A 21,400-nucleotide genomic window follows, 5' to 3' on the forward strand; every position below is an offset into this window, starting at 1 on the left:
AAATGGTTCACAGTTTTTTTTCACGTTTTTACCTTTGCCCTGGTCGTAGAAAAGGCCTGGAAAACAAAACTTACCCACCAATGGATTCACCTGTTCATAGAAAACTCAATGGTGTAATTGCATCTTGGTAGAGGACTGTATTTTTAAGTTTTAATCTAAGCACCTGTAGTTTATTTTTTGTATTGTCACTGTACAAATTGATTTTTCTGTTGTTACCATTTTGTAGCACTGTAACTTTGAAAGTTGTTGGCGCTTCTAGAGCTGAAACTTCACATATAGTATATACAGTAGGATCTTAATTATCCGAATCCTCGAATACATATCTGGCAGTAGAAATGATTGTAGTATTAGTATTGTCATCAGGTGTATGTTCTGTTAGAGTATTTGAACAGAATCCTGTGTATAAAAATGAATGGGTTCATTTTTCTTAACAATTTAATTAGCATCTGGTTGAACAATGGCACATAGGCGTTTATTAGAATACCCAGTGATTGTGGTATTAGGTGATTGTTGTATTAGGGAATTTAAGGTGACTGCTTTATTAGGGTATATGGGTATTCTGTTTTCATCAACTGGGTCTCATTAAGATATCCTACATGATACATGACTTTTCCAAAGGTTTATGCTACATACATCAATGTACCAGCTGAAGCTTCTCTCTTGATCTTCCAGCTTTCAGTGGATGGTGTGGTTTCGATGACACTTTCCTGTATACAAGCTTCACTTATCTTGTGATTGTTTGTCAATACCTTCTGTCCACTTGCTGAAGCAATTGTTTGAGGTTGACATGAGCCAGTGTCTGGTTCATTTTAGAGCTGTTTTTTTGTATATTTATTTGTACAACACATCTGTCCTTCAACAAACAACTCTGTCACCATTGTGTAATGACCTTGTCCTTGTCAAATGCAACAGCTGATATAGTATGGCCATCACCATGTCTCACTGGTCCTGGGGTCTCAAACTCCTTGTAGTCACAATGTACACTTGTTTCTCACCATGGCCAATTATCCAGTCATGACTTTTGTGTGTCTGCTTTCAATCCCATTGTAGCAACAATCATCTCATTGCCTCCAAAGTAAGTGTCTGCATCTTTTTTATTTTTTGGCTCTCTTGGCACATAAATGTCCTTTGGTAGACGTATGCTTTTGTTTTGGGGGCAGTCTTAAGCAAAATGTCCACTACACTGCACAGATTAGTTATTTGTAATAATATGCTGTACCAATAGCTACTATAGAACTAATTATCAATCATTATTACCTTTGTCTGCTAAATGCATCTCTGAATCATCTTCTTCTCTTTAGTGTCTGCTTTGTGGACAAGGAGGTCATTAATTTTGTATTTTGTAGCTGTTGATCAACTTTAAAAGTTAATTTATTTCTGGACCAATGACACATTGTCATCAGTCACTACTTGTGTCTAGTATTTTTACTTATATTCAGTCATGGCAAAGGCAAACAATTAAACAGTGTTCCAATAGTAACCTCTTTCCTATACAATGTGAAGTATGCTTACTATCCAACATGTGGTCTTATCCTCAAACCTTTCTTCTAGCGTGTAGTGTGGTAATAATATATAGTACTGGTAGATTTCTTGTTCTTTGCATGTGGTGATCAAGAATTGCATGTCTTGTCTGAGTGTCTACTTAGCATCTTCTGTCATTAGTGTAGAAGCTATGTACTATAGTGCCTGCAAGGTAATCTTTGTAGGACACTGTTTGACTAAAATTTTTTGTCTAAACTGACTGGTATAGCTGCTTTTAGTAGCTGGAATGTAATTTGCTTTCTGCCTCCTGCAGATTGGAAGGGCTTGGTATTGTTAGTCCTGCAAGTTACTTTGTTAGTATTACATATCCCCTTACCTAGTCAAAGTGTTGTGTTCCCAGATCAAAGCAAAACCAAACATTGTATGCATCCATCCATCATCAATCTGCTGTTTTACCTTTTTTATTGCCATCCTCACATCGTGCCATGATGTTAGCTGCTGAAAAAAGGTTCTTCCAGTTGGCTAACTACACTCCCTCTTTTTGAGCATGGTTTTGTTTTACACAAAGGGCACTTTTGTAATGCTCTCTGTCTCCGATATGGCTAGCAACCACCATTACTACCTTCAAGCTGAGTGCGTTTGCGGCAAACAATTCTCAGTTCAGCATGTCCCTGTGGAGGTGTACCTATAATACATCATAATGAACTAAGAAATATCACTGCAGAACTTCTGACTGAAATATGTGACATTGAACCTCCTTTATAAACATTGTCTGGAGAATCATTTGAATATAGAACTGCTAATGTTGAGGATGATGTTCATGTTGATGTTGTTGCTGATAGTATCTAGGACTGTGGACGAAATGAATTTTTGATGTGAAAGTGTTCAATCCTCTAGCTCCTTGTACTATTCAGGAGGTAGATCACAGAACTTTTACTCCTTAGGTTTTTTCATGCACTGGAGGAATGGGTCCAATGGCTACTGTAGTTTACAAACGTATTGCTACTTTGCTTTCTGAGCACTTACAGTATAGAACACATCACTGGCTGAGTTACTACTGTATTTCTTTACTCTGCTTAGCAATGGGGATCTAATTCATCTTTACTTAGTGTATGCTGAGAGTTGCTTAGAATTGACTTGACTAATTTATTGCTATTGTTTTGTTGTTAAATATTTATTCTAGTCCCGGGACGCATACAACCAAGCACAACCACCAATGGGACAATCTACTGATAGGGCATGTACAAACAGTACACATGCATGGCCATCACAGTGTGCACACTGTGGCACATACAGTAAACAAAAGTGATGCATTTCCAATCCTGAGGGCCTGCTACTATTATGTTATCTTGATTACCCGACCATGGAAGACCACATTGTCACCCCTCCTGCATGATTCTCACAAGTCAAGGCACAAGCGCATGCTCTCACATCTATAGTATTGAATCTCATGCCTACAAGCAAAACAGTCCATAAAATTTAATATCTCTACAAAATTTGCATTATTCTCCTCGTGTAATACCAGTTGTTTAGTGAAGACAGATCAGGGTACTGGAATAAGACGTGGCTGGTGGAGTTGCCAAGAGCAGACTGCAATGATAAAAGAAGCAGAGTATTTCAACTATCTGTCACTTGAGTTAATTTTAATATGAGTAGGACCATATGTTCTAAAATGATCACATGATGCCATGTATACAATACAAGATGAACAAACAACTGCATGTGCAGTAACTGATCACTGTGAAAGATGGTAATGCCTTCAATAGGATGTGGTAGCAGACTGTAACAACGTGTAGACACAATACCATAGTTTAAGGTATGTGAGACAGCAGCAAGCACAACCACACAGCAGTTATCTGCCTAAGGACACATTTTGTGTTGTGCTTATTATCTTGCACGGGATGTAATTATGGCTGTATTTATATAGAAGTACATGTCAGTGACTTCACTCAACCCTGGCACTGAAAGGTTTCAAGTTGAGAGCTATATTTATCATGCAAACTTATCACCTGAAAAACTGTGCTTTCTCCACACAATGGCTTGGCCATGCAAAACTACTAGTAGCTGAGTGCCAGTACATCAAGGGTGTGGCATTGGAATAGTGATGTGTAGCACAACATACAGGAGATGCACTTATACTGCAGAATTGTATGCAACAATGTATTATTGACAACACTGAAGATGGAATAATTCAGCTATCAAGCCAGGTGAAGGATGAACAGAAGTATACAAAATAATACAAACAAATTACAACATGAAAACATACTCTTAATCTCTCCAAGACTTGTAACTCACTATTCCACCTGAACAACTTAGCAAATAAAGACGCACTAGCCATAATCAATCAGTATTCCAGTGGCTTTTTTCCGTGGTTGCTAATCTCCTTCCACTGTGGTCATTGTGAATAGCGAAGTAAACCAGGTGTGGTACTTATTAGCTGCTTTGTACTGGGCATTATATAGAATTACAGGTCCGTGTAAGTTATAAGTACGAACTGGCATAAGTATTGTACAATTGTGCCTTTGTTCACAGACGAATCTATCCCCAGTTACTGCATGTCTCTAGGCCTCAGCTTTCGAGAGCATTAATTTTTGTTTATTTATTGACTAGGACCAGATCACACTACAACCAAGCGCATACTGTACACCAACGTTGCAACCTACCCGGCCATTGGGCATGTATAGCCAACACTCAGCAGTGTGTGTGCTGGTGGATCACAATAATAAAATACAACTTGCACAAAAACCAGACTATATTGAAAGTTTATATTGTAGGTGTGATGTGTCTCTAAAGATGACTTATCAGTGAAGGGAGGCTATGCACAACAAGATGGTGAAGGCACAATTGGCAAATGATCCCAATCAAGCCAATATGGCACTATAGACTTTATTGTAACTAGAGGCCACTAGTGATGTGTCAGCAAATCAGCGTTGTGGCATTGGCACTAGTTGGCACAATGATCACAGTCTATAATATTATGCATACGGTCATACACAACATACAGGAGATCAAATTGTTGTATGCAGCAATGCATCTTGTTTATTGCAGACTCAGTAAAAGGTGGAAAATAATTCCAGCTAACAAGCCAGGTGAAGAATGAAGATGTGCAAGTATTACATTGAAACATGCTCATTCCCTTGTTGTTCATGAGCACATCAAATGGTTGTTCACAAGCGAATTAGCTGGCCATGGTGAGCGATGTTGCTATATGCTTTGCTAATGAAGCATTTTGTAAAAAAACCACTTTTAACAACATGTTATACAGAGAAGTATGTTATAAACTGTTTTATAGTTTGAATATCATGTTTTTCTTGCAAATTCTCTTCACAAAGGCTCTAAAGCTGCTCTTCATTTTCATTCGTGTATGCGACTTGAAGGAATAGGCCATTCCTGGTGGTGTACGAAGCCTGTACCATTGTTTTTCAATCGTTAGCTGTGATTTCTCTCAATTTACTATGAATCCCTTCTGCTCCTGTAAGTTCACTGTCTGAGCTACCCACGATACCAGAAAATCCTCCTCTTAGGCCATCAGGCCAGCAGGAGCTGATCATTTAAATATATCACTGAGTAGTGTCCCTGTTGATGGAGATGAGCCATCACTGGGCGGAGAAGTTTGGTGAACACCTGTGATGCCGTACAGAGGCCAAAGGGCAGGCAAGTAAATTGGTAGGTCTTCTCATCCCAAACTAATCTGAGGAATTTTATCATCTTTTAAATCTACTGTACTCATCCGATCTTCTTGCTGGACCAACTCTTTTACCACCAGTATCTTGAAATGTTGACTCTTCATAAACATGTTCAAGGGCTTCAGGTTAAATACTGGGTGGTGCAAGCCATCCTTCTTGGGGATCAGGAACAGGCGACTCACAAACTGTTCTGGTGATGATGAAACCTCCTCCAGAGCTATCTTCTGAAGGAGCTCTTCAATCTATCAGCCTCCATTCTTCCTGAGATCCTTGCCTTGTCACTGCAGAAGCCCTCTGGTATGGCTGCTGCCACAATTCCAAGCGATATACTTGTACTACCTCCAACACCCAATCATCAGAGGTAAAGGTTTCCCAAACATCCCAATTCAAAGCCACCCCTTCAGCCACAAAAGATTTTGGGGGACGCCCCTGGAAGGCTTACTGCATGGCCTCTGGGAGTTCTGTGCTCCCTGTTGGGAGCCCTTGTAATACACTTTGCTGAATATTGAACTGTGACTTCTGTGAGTTGCACAACTGAGCTGGGCACTAGGTCCTCCTGCCGCTGCACTTTGTAGAAGTGTCTCTGGATAAAAACAATGGAGATCTCCTCCATCATCCTCCCATTTCCTCTTCTTAGAAGACTCTGCTCCTGACACCTAGTCAATGACTTCTCTGACTTGATCCTCTTAGAAGCCTTATCTAAGAATCCTGGACCAAAGAGCTGGGTCTCCCAACCTGAGAAATCTTCTGAAGCCAAAGACTTCAGTTTAAGATTAATTCTGCTGTAGGCTATTTTCTACCTCTCTTGTGAAATCCCATAAGGCTCTTTGGATCAGTATTAGCACTTCTTCTGTCAATACTTCAGCATCATGGTTCAGGAGATCACACCAGAGGTAAGCAAGTGGTCTCAAGACTTGTAATAATTGTTCTTGTACCTTATAGAGGGTCCTTTCAGCACCAAATTGTGGATCTTTTCCCTTTTCATTTCCTTCAGTAAGTCATCCAGTTGTGGAGCTTGAAGGGCTGAACAATTGGGCTTATAAAAGTCCGTCATTACAGCCTCTGTTTCATTGTCACCAAGACTGCAGTTAAAATGTCGCTCTAAGAAAGAAGCCGTCAATGTGGACAAATCCCATGTATTTTGTGATTGGATGGAAGGGTCAAAGTTGGAGTGCTTTTAAATCGCTTAGGAGGTTCACAATGTCCTTATTACTGTAGCAGGCAAAACTAGTTATGTGTTCTCCTTCTTCAGAGCTGTTGCTGGAATCGACTGTGGCAGTAAATAAGGCGTGAAAAGGCACGCGCATCCACAGTTTGGTACTAGATCCGTTTCCCACAGACATCCCACTAGGGGTGAGACAAGTGGCCCCAGGGCATCTCCTACAGACGTCTCACTAGGGGTGAGGAGCAGTGTAACCCACGGGTTCATTAAACCCAGTTTTTGTAGAAGCTGAGCCTTCTTCAATGGATCCTGAAGAATCTGATCAATTTCAGCCTCCTGACATTGTTTGGGCAAGATTCTTTCACCATCTGATTGTTTTTCAGTAGATTTGGACATAACTGTGCAGCGTGCACTACCATGCTGTGCAGCGTGCACTACCATGCTGTGCAGCGTGCACTACCATGCTGTGCAGCGTGCACTACCATGCTGTGCAGCAAAAGGAAAAGGTGGATATGCCAGCACGTGTAGGATGATTATTGGAAGAAAGCTGCATTCTGGTTATACGTATTATGTATGTAATAGAAACCTTTGTATAGCTGCGAAGTGCTGCATTGTGTGTGCATAATGAGGAAATACCATTGTTACATGAAATAATTTTTGAATTTTCTATAGCATGCCTGCCTGGCCTGCCTGCCTGGTCTGCCTGCCTGCCTGCCTTCCTGCCTGCCTGCCTGCCTGCCTGCCTGCCTGCCTGCCTGCCTGCCTGCCTGCCTGCCTGCCTGCCTGCCTGCCTGCCTGCCTGCCTGCCTGCCTGCCTGCCTGCCTGCCTGCCTGCCTGCCTGCCTGCCTGCCTGCCTGCCTGCCTGCCTGCCTGCCTGCCTGCCTGCCTGCCTGCCTGCCTGCCTGCCTGCCTGCCTGCCTGCCTGCCTGCCTGCCTGCCTGCCTGCATTCAATAATGACTAAGACTGAGGGCTTGGTTTTTGTTGTTTGTTGTTGTTTTTTTTAGTGTTCAATGTCACTTACGTACATCACATGCAACATGGAATTACCTTTGTCCTCCTTTGTGCTTGCTGACAACCAAAGATGTCAATTTGTGGTGACACTATGGCTTCCCTACTTTTGTAAATGGAAATTCTTCATATTTCCATGGTGACTGGGTCAATTGCAGAGGCACTTCTCCTACTGTTCTTTGTTTGTATTGCTGTGAAACCAGCTGAACATAGCTGAAAACGAAGCGCGATTGCCACTTCACTTTTGTAATTAATAGTTGGGTTGTGCATTCAACTAAAACATTAACTGTTGGCACTATTCATTCTTTTGATCCAGTATGCACAGGATCACCGTCATAATCAAGCTTTAAATTTCTAATATTATTATACTTGTGGTTAGTTAGTACCATTATATTGTTGGTTCTTAGATGTAGGACACAACATCATTTTAATTGTTCCTACCTACACAGGTTTGACTCATGCCACCATATGTCGGAACAATCAAGTGATCTACTGGAATCACACAATGTAAGTTTGATAGCATCCAGGTAATTGCACGAATCTTTCTTATGTGCTTTTTCTTGCACTACAATACAGTAGTACTGTATATTAGGAATCATAGAAATTTGGACATTCTCACTAACCAGAAACCAGCCTTACAATACCTTCATACTGTCTTGGTGGTATAGCTAAGCCCAAAATTTCCTTCAATGCAACCAAAAATGCTTCCAATAAGTTATTACGGATTCTACTCTTTCTATTAGGTAAAGTTTTCTGCTTGCGTACTTACTAATTCCTTTAGACAACTTCATTTCTCAACAAGTAATCATAAGGCACACATTTAGATGTTACGGCAAGGGTATAATTATTTTTTCTTTTGAGGCAGCATGTGAGGGGCTATCACCAGTCATAATGCATATTTATTAAGTCTAAATCCAGTTTTCTAGACTGTGTGACGTTTAAGGTTACTCTTTTAAATGATTCTATAAAGAAGGCATCAAAAACTTTAGAATACTTAACTACGTAAGTTTTAAAGTAATCTGCTACCTGCAGATATCTATCTTATATGCAATTTCCTGCAAGATTTTTGCTAGGCTTATAACTATCAACAGGTTGTAACATACTAACCCTGGTATTTCATTGCTTAAAGCATGTCAGTACACACATTCTATATATTGTTGACCTGCATTCAGCATTTTAATTCTCTCTTAGTCTCTCCATGATGTCTTTTTATAAGCATTTTGTTAAAATGGGCATGTTGGTTTAAGGGTTGAATACTAAATTCTACATCAATGTATAAAGAAGATGTGTGCCAACTTTTATTCTATTACAGATTTCATCTACTGATACTGTATCTCACTATAAAGTGCCCAGTCACTACTGCAGAAGAAATTACCTGTCACCAGAGAGTGCAGCCACTACAGATTGGAAGGGCCACCATCTACCACACAAGGTATTGTATAAACCGCCATCACGTGAGCTATATATTTGTCTCCTAAATGAGTTAGACAAATATATACCTCACACTTAAAGGGCGGAAAATACATATATAATGCCACACCACCTTCACATCTGAATACAGAAATAAAGGGTAGCCACCTGCATATATACATGCATAAAATAACATGAAATGGGAATGCCACCCATGGCCACCCAACATGTATAGTGTATAAAGGGAATGCCACCCATGGCCACCAAACATATATAGTGTATAAATATGAGTTATCATCCATTGCCATCCAACATGTATAGTGTATAAAGGGAATGCCACCCATGGCCACCAAACATATATAGTGTATAAATATGAGTTATCATCCATTGCCATCCAACATGTATAGTGAGTGTATAAAGGGAATGCCACCCATGGCCACCAAACATATATAGTGTATAAATATGAGTTATCATCCATTGCCATCCAACATGTATAGTGTGTAAAGGGAATGCCACCCATGGCTACCAAACATATATAGTGTATAAATATGAGTTATCATCCATTACCATCCAACATTTATAGTGTATAAAGGGAATGCCACCCATGGCTACCAAACATATATAGTGTATAAATATGAGTTATCATCCATTGCCATCCAACATGTACAGTGTATAAAGGGAATGCCACCCATGGCTACCAAACATATATAGTGTATAAATATGAGTTATCATCCATTGCCATCCAACATGTATAGTGTATAAAGGGAATGCCACCCATGGCTACCAAACATATATAGTGTATAAATATGAGTTATCATCCATTGCCATCCAACATGTATAGTGAGTGTATAAAGGGAATGCCACCCATGGCCACCAAACATATATAGTGTATAAATATGAGTTATCATCCATTGCCATCCAACATGTATAGTGTATAAAGGGAATGCCACCCATGGCCACCAAACATATAATAGTGTATAAATATGAGTTATCACTCATGGCCATCCAACATGTATAATGTATAAAGAGAATGCCACCCATGGCCACCCAACATGTATAGTGTATAAATATGAGTTATCATCCATGGCCATCCAACATAAATAGTGTATAAACCTCTGACCAACGGTATAAGTATGTTACATGATATGTATATATTTCATAAGTGTACAGCACACACACACACACAAAAACAAACAAGTCTAACATCTTACTCCGCAACTGGATGAAGGGCCCAGTAGCAGAGAACAGTCTTTGCATTATATCTCCAAAGGATCGAATATGGAGAGTTGTTGGATCAATATTGTAATATTTCATAAGTTATAATGAACTTGCCGTATAGTATATAAAATGTAAATTAGCTGCTAAATATATCAAAAGGGACAATATAGATCATCATTGTAACCTCAGGCAAATATGTCCTGTGTGATCCTCTACTTCATGTAGTCGCCACCCAACCGATATAATAATGCACAAACTGCAGTGTACGTACCATTCAATATGGCTCCCACCTTTATCATGCCACTAACCAAAGTTTATTAAACTAACATTAATCATAAACTATAAAAATACTGTCATGTCATTAGCTCCCACCTGGGACAACTAATGAATGATTATGGACCATGTATATTGCTAGCAGCAAGTAATACTTGTCTGCATAATTATTGCCCAACTATATAAACTTCTTATTATAGGTAGACTATCACTGTGACAACTGCATTTATTCCTTTTGAATGTAATAATTGTGGTATAAAATAGATGATATACCCATATAAACAAAATGTTTATTACACTGAAGTACCCAGGTTTGCAGATAGCCTTTGGACTTAACCCACCAAACACAAACCTTGTCACCACCAGCCAACTACCTTGTGTGTTGCCACCATCCCTGTTTTGCCACCACCTTCAGTTGTCCGTTACCCCAACCCAGACCCCATAACTAACAGAGAAAAACATTTCATTATGTGGATTACACTAAATATGAGCTCAAGTCTACATTAAGCAGTATACACTGCATGGATCCAACATTGACACACATTTAAAGTTGTGGTACTGATTTTAATTCTGTCATGTAAGATCATCATCCCACCATAGTATAGTGATATTGCTGATCAAGTGTTGGGAAGTTTATAGTTTTAAGTACAGATCAGTACCAAACATTACCCTTAGTGTACTGTGTCCCAATCTTAAATCCTCACTTGGCAAAAGACAGAATAGATGCAGGACTATGATGGAGTGATTTACAAAAAAAAACAATCTCACTTACTAGATTAACACTGGAGAGAAAGTGGATATAAACATGGTCAAAGATCTTTGGCCTATTATCATTTATTAACAACCTTAACTTGCTACACTACAATTGACAATTTGATGGTAACAACTATAATAGTATTTGGCTCCCACCTGCATGGGTCAAAAGTGATCATTGACCACAGGCCAAGTATTCATGTCCTGTATACCACTACTACCAGCAAGTGAAACTTTGCTCTGCAAGCTGGCATGCAATTATTGTACAAATTCCTTACATAAATAAATCACTGCAGAACCTTCTGCGGTGTATACACATAGCTGTGTACTAAACCAAAAGGGGTTATTGAAACTTTACTTAACAATAGTTTGCTTTCAACTCCCACCAGCCAAAGCATGTTTTGTTACAAGTAATATAAGTAGTTATTACAACCTATTGTTAATAGTATTAATCATGTAGTGTTTCAGATGGTAGCATCACTACCTTGAGTTGTACTGTTAAGTAACAACAGGTTCTTACAAGATTACTCTCCATATATTTGCTGTGACTATTTACCTTAAGGTGCTTAATACATTTACACGTCTGTAGCTGTGTATATAAGGAGCGTAATGTTTGTAAAAAATGTTATGTATCCTTGGTATTAAACAATCAAATGATAGCATTTACTTAATTTTACTGCACAAACTGTATATATTGTATTATGGACCGTACAATCAAATCAGCTTGTCGAAATCTTTAAAAAGAAAGAAATACAAAGACCTGTCATACTTACATCCCACAGTATACATCATCATTATTGACAATACAACAAATGTATTAAAGATTTGTGACAATAATGTTACATCAACAATATGTGGATATCCATCATTACAACATAAATTATACTTGCAACAAAGCAGCTGGTCCAGATGGAATTCCTCCTAGATTATTGAATGAAACAGTGTACGAAATAACGTTACTGCTCACCTTCATCGATCTTTCAGTCTTTACACCAAGGCAAATTCCATTAAGATTGAAAAGCAGCACAAATCATGGCATTCTACAAATAAAATAAATAGAGCAGATCCTTGTGGGAACACATCATTTGTATTTCTTTATTTATACTCACTAGTCCAACCGCAACATCCAGAACACAAATTAAACATGCTTTTCACACGGATCCAAAACAATTGATATAAAGTTTCCCATTGAAAATTGTGTACTGGATACCACTTTACTTTTATACTGGATAAAGACAAACTGTTTAGTCAGTTCTACTTGAAGGCAAAACACCGTTACTAGCACCACTTCTATTCCTCATCTGTGTAAATGATATACCATGTCAATGACATGTGGTTGTTCAGAATAATTAGCACTGAAGCCAATACCACCTGCCATCAGAAATAATCTTCACAATTTAAAGAAGTGGGCAAATAAACCCTCTAAATGTATCCATTTACCTATAAAAGAAAAAAAAAGACCTACATAAACATTATCAATCCATGGTCAGCGGATACAGCAAAATACATCTGATTGATGAGGACTTGTCTTGGCAAAGCCATTCCTACATTCATTGGAAAATGTGAAGATGGTTTATCCTCATACCTATTCTCTGTGAACTAATTTGCATATATAATTATTTGTGTACTTATACTCTTTTAATCAGTTCTACTCAGTAAATTACTATACAACTCAATTCATAAAGGCACTCACAGTAGTCATACTCTGGATCTTGTGGTTTCAGTCATACCAGAAATATTTGATTACAAGGCTAAAATGCAGAGGTGCCTTTGACAGACTAAGGAATCATCACTTCCAACAGAAATTCTATAACTGTTGAGACAAACTGGGTAGACTTTGAACACTATTACACAGGGAATGAATGAATTATATTCCTCAAAACAAGTTCACTCATCTAATCAGATTCCTTAAGGTTGAATTGTCAAATTGAAGACCACAGACTCCTAGTGCTAGGGAATCTCATTGTAAAATTGAAGAATTTGAGCAGTTCATGTAGTAATTATCAGTTCCAACTATTTATCAGTTCTAATAGCAACACTTCTAAAATATTTCAAAATATATCACAAGCCGAAAAAAGAGATCATGTTGGTGTCATCTGATAATGGTAAACCTCTAACTGACAGCTTTGACAAAGCAGTTGTCAATATCAAAAAAAAAAAAAAAAAAAAAGTTGTCAATATCCAATTAGTTGCTTTCACTATTCACAAATGAATATGTAGATTCTCATTAAATGACTTAAATACACTAGACCTAGCAAGTCTCCTGGTCTAGATGGTATTCCACCAGTCATGTTAAGACACTGCATGTGATGCAGAAATTGCACTTCTGTTAATCTTTGCTCAACCCATGTCAACAAGAGCTGTTCTGACTTGCTAACTTTACAACAAATAAGTCAGTAATTGGATAGATTGCTACAGCCTTTCTTCTAGGAAAACTGGTGGTGTAACCTTAGCAGTATGGAGCACATTATTCACCACTCAGATATGAAGCATCTTCAATTTTAAAGCAATATCTGCATGGAATTATGCAGGTTCAAGAGTCTGACTGTCACCTATCATCCTACAGCATCCTGAACCAAATAATTAAATGTTGCTGACACAGAAAGTATAGAGTGTTGTATTTAAAAAAACATGTTCTACATGGCTGTCGGCATCAACGTAATCTGGAGTCCCCCAAAGCACATCACTCTCCCACTTAATGTACATTAAATTGATTGCCATTTACAAACAGGCAACAGCATATTTTGTAGCCTTGCAAGACCAACACTAGACCATGCAAGTTCCATATACAAATATATGTAACTTTTTCCAGAATGGTTCAAGTTTGATCTCTAAGCTACATTTCTTGAAGATGCAGGTGTCAATGTTATGTCATTATGGATACAAGAATGACTGTATGTATTGAGTTCTCATATCTCAACTATTGTACAGCTTGGTAGTTGTTTTGTAGCAACTATAAACATAATATTGTGAACTATATTGTGAATCAGATTGACTATATTTGACACAGTTTAGAGTTAATCAAGTGGCTAATTATAGCAACAGCATACGTTGATCATGTTTTGTGGGTTTCGTGTGTGTATCAAGAGTGTTCCTGTGAATTTCCATGACACGTCAAGTCTGTAGTTTTGTGCATGGTTATTCTAAAGAATAGTTCATGTGTGTATCATCATTGTATGTTATCACCTCCAGCCATATATAGCCATGAGCACCTAGTAATATTTTTCTTTACCTAACCAGTAGTAGCTTACTCAAACATACAGTAGTCTGTGAAAAGTTCTCAGAAAACTAATTCATAGGCACATACACAGATGCACATATGCAGTGCACCTTTACCCAGCATTTATATTATAGCACAACACACAGATACATTGCAACACTGTTCACACTGATACAGTTTCCTTGGCATTATCTATACCTGTGCATCTTTGCTTGCAAACCTGAATATGCAATTATACACATGCACACACATACGCATACGCAATACACTTAAATCTTGCATCATGACTACAGGACTTCTTCTGTAAATACTTTCAGGGTGACCATGCAATGAATTATTTAATGGCACTGACTGCTTTAGAAAATTAGTCTCTTAATACTTAATAACTTTACCACGGTGTTATTCATTCAAAACCTAGGAATGGTTTTCCAGTCTCCGTGATTTTTCATTTTAATTATACTGCAGAAAAGACAAATGTTTGTCCCTGCTATGTTAACCATTTAAGGATATGCTTAGTTATGAGCAATAGCTCATACAATGAATATGGCAAGAGTTTTACTTAGTGCAACTATGAGATGCTGCCAAAGGACGTAATTCTACACAATTGGCAAGCTAAGTGCACATATGCATTCACTATACAAACACAAGACTTATCGTACACAGGATACACTGATCAAATGATAACTCCAGGGAGTAAGGTTGGTACTTTTCCCAAATGCATACACAAATGTTACATTCTTGGAAAGCGCTACAATGGTCAAGCCAGATATGTATGCATGCACACACACACACGCACACACTTGAACTGGAACTGAATTTGAAGCCAGACATCCTGGGATGATGCTGTCCAACAGAGGATGTGTCCTCTTTGTCAATGATGAAGACAGGTTGTAGTACATCTGTGCCTTATTTTGTCTGCTTCCTTTGAAACAATCAATGGCAGGTGGTACATATAAATGGTTTATTCAAAGGTGGAGCCATCACATGCTGATCAAGTCCTTCATTGCAAAAAATTCTCCATCTGGTATGATGTCTGGCTACTTTATACCAAGTTGACTCATCTACTCAATACTTCTTCATATCTGTCCCACCAATGGTGCTTAATTGACACCATGAGCAGGGTGCTTCTGAGGGTTTATTCAAAGGTGGAGCCATCACATGCTGATCAAGTCCTTCATTGCAAAAAATTCTCCATCTGGTATGATGTCAGGCTAATTTATACTTTATACCAAGATGACTCATCTACTCAATACTTCTTCATATCCTGACAGACCTTGTCCCACTAATGGAGCTTAATTGACACCATGAGCAGGGTGCTTCTGAGGGAGCCAACCAAACAATAGCTTTTTGGGTTGCCTTATGTCAGGCATTTGGGCAACATGTCCTAACCATCTTGATATATACAATATTAACACTTCACCAATAGACTCAATCATTCCAAATCTGCCAGCTAGCTCAGCAATAGTGAGGTACTCCTTTAGGTCTACTAATACCCAAAATGCAACATATATATCTCCAGTGAAACCTACCCAACTTACTAACCAACTCTAGGGTGGGGCCCATGTTTCAGCACCATAAAACAACACTTCCAATACAACATATCTTTACACTGTTCTCTTAGTCTCCAGTATGAAATCTGATGCAGTAAACAAGACTGCCAAATGTTCTGGAAGCTTGTGCAATCCTACAACTAACCTCACCAGCTACTCCACTACATGTTTCAACCAATGATGCCAAGTGTTTAAACTGATTAATCACTTCAACTACATACCATGCAATACTAATGGAACCAAGTCATATTCAGTGAGACCAATCCCAGCAACTAGTAGCTTTGTCTTAGTAAGACCAAGCTCACCAGCTACTTTGTGTATCCTAGCAGCCATGACCAGATCCTCTCTACAAGAACACACCAGCACACACACACATACACACACACACGCTAAGGACAAGTTGGAGCACAGAAGCAAAATTGGCAAGGTTGCATGACCTTTCCAAGTGCATAAAGAAACAGGACAAGATGTTTATTCCAACAATTGGCAAGATCATTATACCTTGTCTAAATTCACGCAACTTACTAACCAACTCTAGGGTGGGGCCCATGTTTCAGCACCATAAAACAACACTTCCAATACAACATATCTTTACACTGTTCTCTTAGTCTCCAGTATGAAATCTGATGCAGTAAACAAGACTGCCAAATGCTCTGGAAGCTTGTGCAATCCTACAACTAACCTCACCAGCTACTCCACTACATGTTTCAACCAATGATGCCAAGTGCTTAAACTGATTAATCACTTCAACTACATACCATGCAATACTAATGGAACCAAGTCATATTCAGTGAGACCAATCCCAGCAACTAGTAGCTTTGTCTTAGTAAGACCAAGCTCACCAGCTACTTTGTGTATCCTAGCAGCCATGACCAGATCCTCTCTACAAGAACACACCAGCACACACACACATACACACACACACACGCTAAGGACAAGTTGGAGCACAGAAGCAAAATTGGAAAGGTTGCATGACCTTTCCCAAGTGCATAAAGAAACAGGACAAGATGTTTATTCCAACAATTGGCAAGATCATTATACCTTGTCTAAATTCACGCATGTACTGTACAACATATCAATTAAATGGAAACTACAAAAGATTCTTCTTACATTCTAAGCAAATGGCAAGGTTGTTCTTCCTTGCTCAGGTCCATGAGGAACAATACATAATTATGCTAATATAACTTGGAAACCACATGCACAAAATACATATGACATGCATCAATTAAATGGAAATATGTACTATTGTCTCCAAGCAATTAGTAAGATTGAGGTACATACTCAAGTGCATATACACGTACACACATGCAAACACAATACAAACTGGCTGTGCAAAGAAATTACCACACAATTAAGATATGGTTTTGCCAAATGTGTCAAGGCACAATCAAGCCACAAGGCACAATCTATTTGATACATGTAAATTAATTGCTCCATGGTGAAAAAAAAAAAAAAAAAAGAATGAAAAAAAAAAAAGAAAGAAAAAAAAAAAAAAAAAAAAAAAAAAAAAGGTGATGCATTATGTGGTGTTGTACATAAGAGCTTATTTTATTAGAGTTATCTTGTACAGAGCTACAGACTTGGTTTGTGGTGGAGGTTTATAGTAAATGCTTTTTGTTGCATTTTACGATTTCTCACTTGATATGTTCACGATTTGCTTATAGCAATCAGAGGATGGTTACAAGTATACAATGTCAATGTTAACAATAAAGGCATAATGACTGGACATACCTGCCAAAATGTAACAGATATTCAGCTTTTCCATCTTTAGATTAATTGAAACCTGAAGATATTCAAGATTTGTCCATCTTTAGATTAACCTGAAGATGTCATGTTTTTACATCTTTATATAATCAGAAGATTTTGGAGTAAAACCTAACAAGAAATTCTGATTATACCTGCTGGAAATGTGGAGTTTCTTGGATTGAAATGTCAATACAGAGTAGAGAACAAAACAAATTATTTGATGCAAATCAAAGGTAAGGATTTTGTGTTAGTAATAGATATGAATTCATCTGTTGCTGTTTTGATATAGATTATTTGAGAACTAACAGGCATAAACTAAGTGAAACAGAATGTGTCAGTCATCACACATCAATGACAAGTAGTTTCAACCCACTTGTAGGTGCGTAATAATATAAACCATGTATACATTCCATGTTGTGTGATGAATATTCACTGTTATATTAACTTGTGTTAACTGTAATACACAATTTTTGTTACAGGTGGACTTGTATTACAACAAACATTTGGAAGTTGAACAACTAGGATAAAGGATCACACAGACATGATCCATTGCCAGCAATACCTGCTGAATTTTTCAATGGTGTTTGATACAGTTTCTCACCAGCACCTATATTACAAGTTGCATCATTATGGCATTAGAGGCAACCTTCTAGAATGGTTAAAGCACTTTCTTTCAGGGAGACATCAATGGGTAATAGTAAACGTTGACCCTGTTGATGTAGCATCTGGGATCCAACAGGACACTGTGCTGGCTCCTTTGTTGTTCTTATGATTCATAAATGACTTACCTAATAATATCATCTCATCGGTCAGACTAAATATATGCTGATGATGTCATTCTTTACAGACCCATTCAGAAGAAGAAGACTGTCACTTCTCCTGCAGGACCCACACACACTAGAAGAGTGTGCAACCAAGTCATTTAACATAATCCTATCCGTTTTCAATACATTTTACACAATTAAGTTATAGTGAAATAGAACACACAAAATACTCGGACATAGTTATTGATTCCAAACTATCATGGTTACAACATATTTGAGAAGTTACCAATAAAGCTAACAAAGTTTTCTACAATGCAACCTCTAGAATTGTCCGGTATCTGTCAAGGCCTACTGTTATATATATATATAGTCTCCAATTTTGGAGTATGCTTGGGCACCACATATGCAAAAGGATATATCTAGCACTGAGTCAGTATACAGAGATGTGTTGTAAGGTTTCATTATTCCTATCACTGAAGTGTTACAGAAATACTAGACTGGCCAACTCTACTACGCTGTTGAGACCAACTAACACTATTACTATGTTGATAATTCAGAATCGTATTGACATACCTGACACCTACCTTACCCAGTTACATGTACTTATCACCTGCAGGGTCACTTATTGAAGTTTCAGCAGCCAGCCACTCTTCCAATGCAGTTTGGTGTATTCACATCACATAAGGGAATAGTGAGCATTTTTAAATTCAGACAACTATGTAGCTATGAATTATTGTTGTATTTAAAGTAGTAAAAACAAAAGTGATAAATAATATCAGCTGTCAACCTAGAAGATATGTATCAGCTGTTAACTGAATTTTTGAATGATTTAACACCTTAAGATATGAGGTGAGAATTTCATGAGGTGGGAAATTCAATCAAACAAAACAAAATAAAATACTTGGTCAGTGGCTATCAAATAAGGTGGGAGCCATATTCCTTTCTACTTCTGGTATTCTATGCAGAATTATGTGGGAGCAAGACAGTACTTTTGAAATTAAAGTACATTTACTGAATTTTCAAATGATTTAACACTTCAAGATATGAGGTGAGAATTTCATAAGGTTGGAAATCCAATCAAATACTTAGTCAGTGGCTATCAAATAAGGTGGGAGCCATATTCCTTTCTACTTCTGGTATTCTGTGCAGAATTATGTGGGAGCAAGACAGTAATTTTGAAATTAAAGTACATTTACTGAATTTTCAAATGATTTAACACTTCAAGATATGAGGTGAGAATTTCATAAGGTTGGAAATCCAATCAAATACTTAGTCAGTGGCTATCAAATAAGGTGGGAGCCATATTCCTTTCTACTGGTATTCTGTGCAGAATTATGTGGGAGCAAGACAGTAATTTTGAAATTAAAGTACATTTACTGAATTTTCAAATGATTTAACACTTCAAGATATGAGGTGAGAATTTCATAAGGTTGGAAATCCAATCAAATACTTAGTCAGTGGCTATCAAACAAGGTGGGAGCCATATCTGTATTGTGAAAACTGTAAAGGGCATAAATGCAACTCAATTTAAGAGTAATTTTTTCAATTCTAAGGAATTCAATGGTGAAGTGGCTATAAATCATTCATCTCCTCCTGGTAAAACAAATAGTTGATGGCTGCTAAACAACAGGTGAAGGCAAGCCTGCAGTTATGTATTATTCATAAACACAAACTAAACTGGGTCAATAGATTAGCTATTTGGTGGCTAAACTGGTGGAAGGTGGTGACAAGCAAAACTTATCAGAATTAAAACACTGCTTCAAATGCTATCAAAGGTGTGGTAACTATAGGTTGGTTGCTCTAAAGCAAGAATTAGTCTTTCAAACAGAAGAAATACAATATGTAAATAGTGGCTACAGATACAAATTTTACGGTCTCTTCCAAACTGGTCATACAAGTAAGTATCAAATTGTTGGCTATTATGCAATAAGTGATGGTAGCTACTAATGTACTTGCTAGCTATTATTCAACAGATGGTGGCAAGCAAAAACTTAGAAAATGTGTAAGTACAGCTGTTGTGACAGCTACAAGTGATCTCTACCAAACTGGCTGACTCAACTGGCTGTTACAATTGCTGGCTTTTATGTAGCATGCGGCATCAAGCCACAAACAAGAAAATAAAATTGCCTGCTCTTATGCAACATAGGTGGTAAAAACGGCCGTTACCATTCATTATACAGATAACAACTGTGGTGGCACAAGCAAGAGCTACTGGTATTAGCAATCCTTACAAGCAGGTGGCTATTTTTCAGTTGTGGCATAAACTAAGATTAGTTTTAATATTGGCTGCAGCTTGTAATATACACAAAGTTATACATATGTGGTGGCAAGGCTGAACCTAACAAACAATGAACAGTTTATTAGAGGTGGCATATTGGCTGTTTGCAACTAATAATTGTGGTGGCACAAGCAGGAGCTACCGATTCATTCCAATGTTAATGGTAGTGACAATCCTAATTCCTAACAAGCAGGTGGCTATACAATTTCAAACTATTTTATAACAAAGATTAGTCTACAGCTTATAAATTTATTTGTATGTGGTGGCAAGGCTGAACCTAACATATAACTAACAGTATATTAGAGGTGGCATATTGGCTATTTACAGCTAGTAATTATGGTGGCACAAGCAAGAGCTACTATTTCATTCCAATTTTATCTCTGTTGGCAATCCTTACAAACAGGTGGCTGTTCAATCTCAAACATTTTGTGAAGACAGCATAGTGGTGGAAAGGTAGCAGAGGTGGCAGAAGCTAAGATTAAGTGCTTAAAACAGGCAAGAACTACTAATTTTAATAGTACTGGTAATCTCAAACACACCATATTGGTTATTTGCAGCTAATAATTGTGGCACAAGCAAGAGCTACCGATTCATTTCCAATGTTAATGGTCATAGCAATCCTAATTCCTAACAAGCAGGTGGCTATACAATTTCAACTATTTTAATATTTTATAAAGGTTTACAAATTCTAACAGTGGTGGCACAAGCAAAGAGCTACCAATTCATTGTAATGGTAATGGTAGTGGCAATCCTAATTCCTAACAAGCAGGTGGCTATACAATTTCAAACTATTTTATAAAGGTTTACAAATTTTAACAGTGGTGGCACAAAAAGGAGTACCTTCCAAT

The sequence above is a fragment of the Dysidea avara genome, chromosome 4 (assembly GCF_963678975.1).
Source record: "Dysidea avara chromosome 4, odDysAvar1.4, whole genome shotgun sequence".
Taxonomy (NCBI): Eukaryota; Metazoa; Porifera; class Demospongiae; order Dictyoceratida; family Dysideidae; genus Dysidea; species Dysidea avara.